At 45.1% G+C, this 8,505-nt stretch overlaps 1 protein-coding gene across 1 annotated transcript in view; it reads left to right on the top strand.

The window, feature by feature from the left end:
- The first annotated feature begins 2,301 nt into the window (after window positions 1–2,301).
- Window positions 2,302–8,505, top strand: part of FAM83E (family with sequence similarity 83 member E) — a 199,031-nt gene continuing 192,827 nt past the window's right edge. Inside the window, exon 1 of the mRNA XM_063942758.1 lies at window positions 2,302–2,760. The gene's annotated coding sequence lies outside the window, so the exon portion shown is untranslated. The remainder of the gene's footprint in view (window positions 2,761–8,505) is intronic.

The raw sequence follows: 8,505 nt of genomic DNA, 5'->3' as shown, positions 1-8,505 counted from the left end.
TAAATATGTTCTATAGCGCATTCACTTTTGTCTGTTTTTTTTTTTTTAAATAGCTTTTTGTTGCTGTTTGTTCCCACTTCTGACGATTATACTTGTGCTATAATAATAAATGTTAGTAAAATGGTTAACCTGTAAAACCAGTCAGTTCCCCTCTTTGTAATTTGATTCTCCAATGTCTGAAGAATCTTGAAAGGACTAACACCATGTAAAATAATTGTAATATCTAGTTATATACAGGGTTACTATAAAATAAATAGACACTTTCAACATTCTATATTAACCAAAGTATTACTGATATAGTCAAAATACTATGGGGCCTATTTATTAACATTATTTTAGTATCACTCCAAAGTATTAAAGGGCATTTGGAGCAGTTTTCATGAAAAACTGCTCCAAACCCTTTAATTCACTTTTTTTTAGTAACTCACATCGCATTTCCCATACTTGTAATGGGAAATGCAATGTGGACGAATTTACAAAACAAAAAAAACATAAAAAAATAACACTGCAGTGCAACCTGTAATAATTTCGCCTGCTCAGGCTGGCGAATTCACAGGGCAGCACTGCGATGTACAGCCTTTTGCTCAGCTTTCCCCTGGCAGAGAAAGCTGTGCGGGTACCAGGCTCCAGAGATCAGCTATGTGTGTCCGAAGGACATACAAGCTGATCACAGTGTAAAAAAATAATTAAATAACCATATTCACCTGTCCTAAGAGCCGGTGATCGGTGCTCCATTGAGCGGGGTCGGGACCTCCATATGCTGCACTGTGACCCCGGTGCAGTAAAGTGGCGCTGCAAAACGGCAGCTCACTTTACAGCACAGGGGATTACAGTGCAGAAGAAGGACCCGGCGCCCGGCCGCCTCTTGGAGCAGCGGACGCCGGCTCCTGCGACTGGTAAGTATAAAATCAGAGGGGGGGGGCCTTTAAAATAGTTAATAGAAAATAAATGAAATTACACTTACCTTCATTTAGGGATCCATGCTCAGTGAGCCCACCAATCACGGATCTTTGGTTTTAGTTTAATTTCATCTATTTTCCATATTTGTAACTTATGTCATAGAACCTTACAGACATACAGTATGCTACATATCCATGTAAGTATTTTGGCTATATCAATAATACTTTGGTTTTTATAAAATGTTGAAAGTGTCTATTTCTTTTATAGTAACCCTGTACTATATGGGGATGCGGTCAGGATCCTGGCAGTCAGGATCCCAATGGTCAGAATACAGCGGAATCCCAATGCACAGAATCCCAATAGATCCCGCCGGTATGTACTGGGGTTAGTGTTAGGCACTAGGGAGAGGATTAGGCTACAGGCAGTGGTGGCACAGGTAGGGTTAGGCTGCGGGAGGGGAGGTTATGTTAGAGATAGAGGTAGGGTTGAAATACTTACCAGGATCCATCGGGATTCCGCTGTCAGTTGCCTGACTGCCGGGATCCTGACAGACAAGATTTTGTACCCATTATATGATTACCTGAAAACTTCTGCAAACTATTTCCCTATGGCTGACTTGCCTGCACCTCTGACTTGGTCCCAAAGGACCCAAATGGTGCTACCATTATTTATTTTCCTACAGAAGAAAAATCTGAAAATATTTAATCTTGTCAGATGGGTGCTCATTCCGAGTTGTTCGCTCGCTAGCTGTTTTTAGCAGACGTGCAAGCGCTATGTCGCCGCCCTCTGGGAGTGTATCTTAGCTTAGCAGAAGTGCGAACGAAAGGTTCGCAGAGCGGCAGCAAAATAATTTTGTGCAGTTTCAGAGTAGCTTCAGACCTACTCCTAACTTGCGATCACTTCAGACCATTCAGTTTCGGATTTGACGTCACAAACACGCCCTGCGTTCGCCCAGCCACGCCTGCGTTTTTTCGATCACTCCCTGAAAACAGTCAGTTGACACCCAGAAACGCCCACTTCATGTCAATCACTCTGCGGCCAGCAGTGCAACTGAAAAACTTCGCTAGACCTTGTGTGAAACTACTTTGGCTGTTGTGAAAGTACGTCGCGCGTGCACATTGCGCCGCATACACATGCGCAGAAGTGCTAGTTTTTTTTGCACCATCGCAGCGCAGCGAACATTTTTAGCTAGCGATCAACTCTGAATGACCCCCATAGAGCTTCTGGGAATAAGTGTAGCTAAGGCTTGGAACAATTAAAGAGCTACGTAATATGTAGACACTATATAAATAAAAGTGAATGAATGCATAATCGAGTGGTTAACGAACATTTAATAACATTTTGCTCATGCAGGACTGATTCCAATGCTGTTTCTGGTGGTGTAACATCTTTATCTTGGAAATAAGTCAACTGATCTGTTTGAGGTGACAATGCTTCCTGGTTGCTAAAGATACGCTGCATGAACTGCTGGTGTGTCTTATGTGTCTGGCATTATGACAGGAAGAACAAAGGCAGGGATAGAACAGGTGGAGAGTGACAAGCCAGAGAAAGCCAGTTACTGTGAACTCCGCTGCCACCTTTCTCACAGACTCAGATGAAGCTTCACAGCTCAGGAGCAGGTGAATACAGCTTATGTTCCCATATTCCGGAGCCGGATGCATGCCTGAAAAATAGATCTCTACATGTGTATTTATTATTGTTAGGAAAGTTAGAGAACAAGCCAAAGCTCACAATACACAATAGTGGATGTGATGGCAATGGGGCGACATGAAGGAAAGACAAGCCTCATTTACTTGCAAGGATTGAATATAAAAGCTTTTGTGAACTGCTGACTGAATAATGAAGAGGAACAGTTTTCAGGTATATTATTATTATTATTATTATTATTATTAGTAGTAGTAGTAGTAGTAGTAGTAGTATTAGGAGGAGGAGGACTAGGTGTAGTAATAGTAGTAGTAGTATTTGTGCTAAGAGAGGCTTTGGGGTTTATTTATTAAGCAACCTGGCGATCTGATTGTGTTTATTCCTGATATCTAAAAAGGCAAAGCTTTTAGTAGCAAGACAAAGCTAGTAAAGCATTGCCCTTTAAAATATTGGGCATAAACACGATCAGAAGCTCCGGGATTCACAGCCCGACGCTTCGTAAATAAACCCCAATGTGTACTTAACTACTGTTTCCTAATTCCTTTTTTATAAACATATATTTATTTTCCTATGCTATAAATACAAGGCAGTGTCTGCTGTAGTTTAACATGCTATTATGTCACTGCAACCTCTGTGATCTCCTTATTGAGACATTAATAAGTTTCTAGCCTTTCTGAACTTTCAGGGCGGGATGTACTAAGGGAATAATGCTGTAAAACCACCGTTTTTGGGGGTTTTACCGCATTTTCAAATGTACCAAGACCTGGTCGCTGTTTTTTTCGCCGCCCAGGGTATCGCCATCTCTGGATGGTGATACCCTATAGAAGCCTATGGGCTTCTTATAGCCGGCCGCCGCAACCCGCCTCCCACCGCAGATGCCGACCCCCCTCCTCCCCGGCATACCTTCCTCCAGGCAGCCTGGACCCGGAAGGTAAACTTCTCCTCCCCCTAGCAACGCAGCCGGAGGTCCTTTCCGGGTGCAGGGGGGAGAAGGAGGCGCCGGGGACAGCCTGCTGCCGTGTTCCCGGCAGCTGAGGAGAAGGAGAGCCCAGGGAGGTGACAGATACCTTACAGGTATCGTGGGGGGCCTCCGTCACCGCATTGCGATGTTGATCGCGTATGTTCATACACATGCGATCAACATCGCTGCGATGGGCGGCGAGGGGCGGCGATGTATGTTAATACATCCCGCCCTCCAAGAGGTAGCTAATCAAATAGTGAGCACAAGCTGCTGCCTCAGGATGAGCAGAACATAAGTAGGTCAGAATGACATAGAATAAAGCACAGTGGCTTGTACAGTAACTCATTTTATACCATTGTTAGTCAAATGGAGCTCATACAGCTGGACTGGCAGTTCATTTGTTTGAGCAAACAATATTGCACACACCGAAGAAGCTCATCAATAGATCAGGTTTCTTTTTTCTGTTGGACCCAATTTATTTGGATTTGACTGTTTAGAGTCATTTATTTTATTTTTGACTAGTCAGCACGATCAGTTTTGGGGGTTGAAAATTTCCAAATTGGACAACTACGTCTGCATTTGTGATCAATGGGGGTCATTCCGAGTTGTTTGCTCGTTACCGATTTTCGCTATATTGCAATTAGTCGCTTACTGCGCATGCGCAAGGTTCGCAGAGCGCATGCGCTTAGTTATTTTATACAAAAGTTAGGTATTTTACTCACGGCATAACGAGGATTTTTCATCGTTCTGGTGATCGGAGTGTGATTGACAGGAAGTGGGTGTTTATGGGCGGAAACTTGCTGTTTTCTGGGCGTGTGCGAAAAAACGCTGGCGTTTCTGGGAAAAACGCGGGAGTGTCTGAAGAAGCGGGGGAGTGTCTGGGCGAACGCTGGGTGTGTTTGTGACGTCAAACCAGGAACGAAACTGACTGAACTGATCGCAATGGCTGAGTAAGTCTGGAGCTACTCAGAAACTGCTAAGAAATTTCTTTTCGCAATTCTGCAAATCTTTCGTTCGTAATTCTGCTAAGCTAAGATACACTCCCAGAGGGCGGCGGCTTAACGTGTGCAATGCTGCTAAAAGCAGCTAGCGAGCAAACAACTCGGAATGAGGGCCAATGTCAAATCGAGCGGAGGCTCCTACCTAATTGTAGTAGGGGGACTGCCGCTATCCCTTTGCCTGGAGAGGACACAGCCAGCCTGGGGTCCCGGCTCCTGCGTGATGGAACGGTGCATGCACAGATGCTTTGGTGCAACTGCACATATGCAAACCCCCGGCTTCTATGGACTGCATCAGCTGCAGCCCTTAAAGCCGTATTAGGCTGCACAAAAGGCAGGGAGTTAGACAGCTCTCTGCTTATCACTGCCCGGTCTGGCAGTCCCGGAGGGAGGAAACACCTCCCAATGGGACTGCCTGTAGTGTCTGGTACTGACAGGTAGGACATCCAATAGGAAGTCACTGCCAGTCCCAGTGAAGCTAGAGCAATCACAGACTGCATCTGGCTCACTGACACTGAGAGGGGTGGCGGATTTTACCTGAGTGGGGCTGCAGCCCATAGGAGATATCCGCCACTGGGACTCAAAAAGGGTTGGACTGGCCCACAGGGGTACAGGGGAAACCCCTGGTGGGCCCAGCTGCCTGGGGCCCCACCTCCTCTTCTATGGATCAGGTTCCAGACTGTGCACTTTAATTATACATTATACATGTTACCTTATACTGCACAGGACTATGCTGTATTTTCTGCAAACTATTTAAAATATTTTGCATATGGTTTGTTCAGAAACACATAAAAATACATTTAATTTTTAAGCAAATTTTTATAAGTTATATTTTAACTTATTAGTACACCTACAGCAGATCCTTTTTTCTTCTTGCTCTCCTCCCAATATATATATTTCCTAAGGGGTCCTGATTATGCGCTCTCTAATGGTTAGCCAAGCCTCTGTGGTGGCTGGCCACACCCCTAAACATGGGCCCCTACCACTGCACCCCCCCCGGTGGGCCCTACATGCCCCAGTCTGGCACTGGACTCAAATCTAATGATTTGACACAGACTGTTCATGCACGTTGGGTATGTGTGACTGGCGGCCAGGATCCCATCGGTGAGCATACCGACGCTGGGATCCCGGCCGCCAGAATGCCGGCAGGGGGGTGTGCTCGACAAAGCCCCTTGTGGGCTCGCTGCGCTCACTGCGCTGCAGGCTCGGTGACTCGCTGCACTCGCCACGGGTTCTATTCCCACTCTATGGGTGTTGTGATCACCGACGAGTGATTCTGGCGGCCGGGATCCTGGCGTCTGTATGCTGTCCGCTGGGATCCCGACCGCCAGGATGGTGACTACACCCCGTTCATATGTAATAAATAATATAGTGATAAATAATATAGTGATAAATAATATAGTGATAAATAATATAGTGATTTTCCCTTTTTAGTAGAACTTTGCTTATTTTAGGCCCCACCAAAACCTGGAGGAAAGTTTATAAATGATGTTTTAGAAATAAAAGTAACCATGATTAAATTAGTTACATAAACTGTATATGGGTGGTATTCAGTATGCCGGCTGTTGGGATCCCGGCGCTCAGTATACCGGCGCCTGAATCCCGACAACTATTCTCCCTCTTGGGGGTCCACAACACCCCTGGAGGGAGAATAAATAGTGTGGTCACCGTGCCCGCAGCATGGCGCGTGCAGCAATCCTGCAAGGGGCTCATTTGCGCTCATCCCGCTGCCGGCATGCCGGCAGTCAGGATCCCGGCGCCGGTGTGCTTGGTGCCGGGAACCCGACCGCCGTCATAACATACTACACCCCTATATATAAAGCTCTACCATACTTTTCACACATGTGGTTTATAAATATTGCTTATTATATAATAAATCGCAGCATTGTTCAGTTTAACATTGCAGCCAGCACAATTACTAGACAAAAGTGTAAATGGACAATGCTATATATCCTAAGGGTTGTGGAAGACATAAGTGTATACACTACGTACCATGAGTTTTTATAATTATTATATGTATAGAGTTTACAGATTTTTCTATTGTACAGTACAGTATATTGTATTACAGTTCCTAAGTTGCATGCCTCAGTAAGCAGTAATTACTAGTTACTGTAGTCTGCTATATGTTTTACTGCTATACACTCCTTTATTGCTCTATGTTAATGATTAAAAAAGAGTCAAAGTTAGCGTCCCTTTACAGGCTGCTGGTAACATTGCTTATCCAGTGATCTTTCACATTTACACTGCTGTGCACTGTAATCCATAGAACATTTACTGCTGTCAGTAATGCTGTATGTTTTCACTATTCAAAAAAATTCCACCCTTTTAATGGGCTAATAAACATTACATTAGGAGACCATGGCTTTCAAATTGTAATCATTCATATATTATAAAAGTAAGCATTTATATATCTGATAAAGTGATTTTCTAATGCCCTGGTAAATGTTTCTACTGTTTATACAGGCTCGGACTGGCCCATAGGGGTACAGGGAAAACCACCGGTGGGTCCCACTGCCTGGGGGCCCACCCTCTCAATTATGCATTATGAATATGTTACATTATACTGCACAGGACTATGGTGTATTTTCTACAGTGCATTGCTGTTATTAATCTGGTTGGTACATTTATCATGCATGCACTAGCAGTATTTACTATATATATTATTTATCAAGGGGCCCAGACCATGCACTAATGGTTAGCCAAGCCTATAAGAATGGGACCCTACCACTGCATTTCCCCGGTGGTCCCATCATGCCCCAGTCCGACACTGTGTTTACACAAATGCATGGCAGCATGTCTCTATCCTTCTTTGGGATCACTATACTTACGTTCCATGGAATTATTCAGGATCCCGTCGCCAGAATCCCGACAATACTCGGAATGCCGGAGCAGGGATCCCAACATTGATCAGTATCCCGGTGCCGGGATCCTGAACGAGGATTTGGCGGGCCACCGGAGTGGTAAGCTGCATTTGGAGGTTAGCTTTAGGTTGCGGGGGAGCTGCAGGGAGGGGAATGTTAGGGTTAGGCTGCGGGGAGGTGGACATAGGGTTAGGCATCACTGGTGAGTGTTACAGTTACGCTGCGGGGGAGTTAAGGTTAGGTTTAGGAGTGAAGGTTAGGTTTAACATTGTATGGAGGGGTGGAACTAAATGATGTAAAATTGCATAATTTATCCCTGTCCCCTACCCGCAGACCCACAAATCGCAGCAATTTGGGGGCTGGTGACTGAGAGCTTGGCCCTGCCCCGAAGTGACAAACAGAGTCTCCTCTCCGGGCTTCACCCAGAAAGGACACCTTAGAAGTAGGCAACAATGCACGATCCGCACCTTAGATGCAGATCGGATGTGAAAAATTTGCCCAAATTTGCATTGCGATAATTAAATATATCACAAGGATGTTTCAATTATCGCATGCGGGGAAAAAGCTTGCAATAAAGCTCTGTCCCTGTGAATTTACTCAGCACAGTTATCACTATAGTTTTCCACCCTCCCCCTTGCTGCTCCTTCCTAAGCCCGGCTGCCTCCTCTTCTGACCCTGCAGTTGCTCGGCTCCTGCTCCTGTCCCCGCTGCCTGAAAGCTGACGCCTCTGCCCATCCTCTCTGCGGCTGCCTAAGCACCCATGTATGTTAAAAATAAATAAAATGTAACTTACACGCACTAGAGATGGCTGATCGGTGACCTCCTCTCTGACCGCATACATCAGCTGATCGGCTGGTCACACTGTAAGGAGGTCACCAATCAGCCCCCTCTGATGTACGTAAGTTATCTTTTATTTATTTTATATTCTACACCTAGGTGATCATTCTGTGGCCTATTTAGACACACAGGCTGACCACAGACATTGGATCTGTGCATCTGTTATGCCTGTCAGATGACTGGCAGGGCAGATCAGAAGTTGGGGAACCAGAGGGAAGCCCAGATAATGCTATCTCAAGATATCGTTTTATCACAGGGCTCCCTCCGGTATTTAACAAAAAAATTATTTTAGTAAATTCAGCTA

Source organism: Pseudophryne corroboree, chromosome 10 (genome assembly GCF_028390025.1).
Source record: "Pseudophryne corroboree isolate aPseCor3 chromosome 10, aPseCor3.hap2, whole genome shotgun sequence".
In the NCBI taxonomy this organism is placed as follows: Eukaryota; Metazoa; Chordata; class Amphibia; order Anura; family Myobatrachidae; genus Pseudophryne; species Pseudophryne corroboree.
Note: the sequence above shows the minus strand (reverse complement) of the source record. Positions and strands in the feature narration are given on the sequence as shown.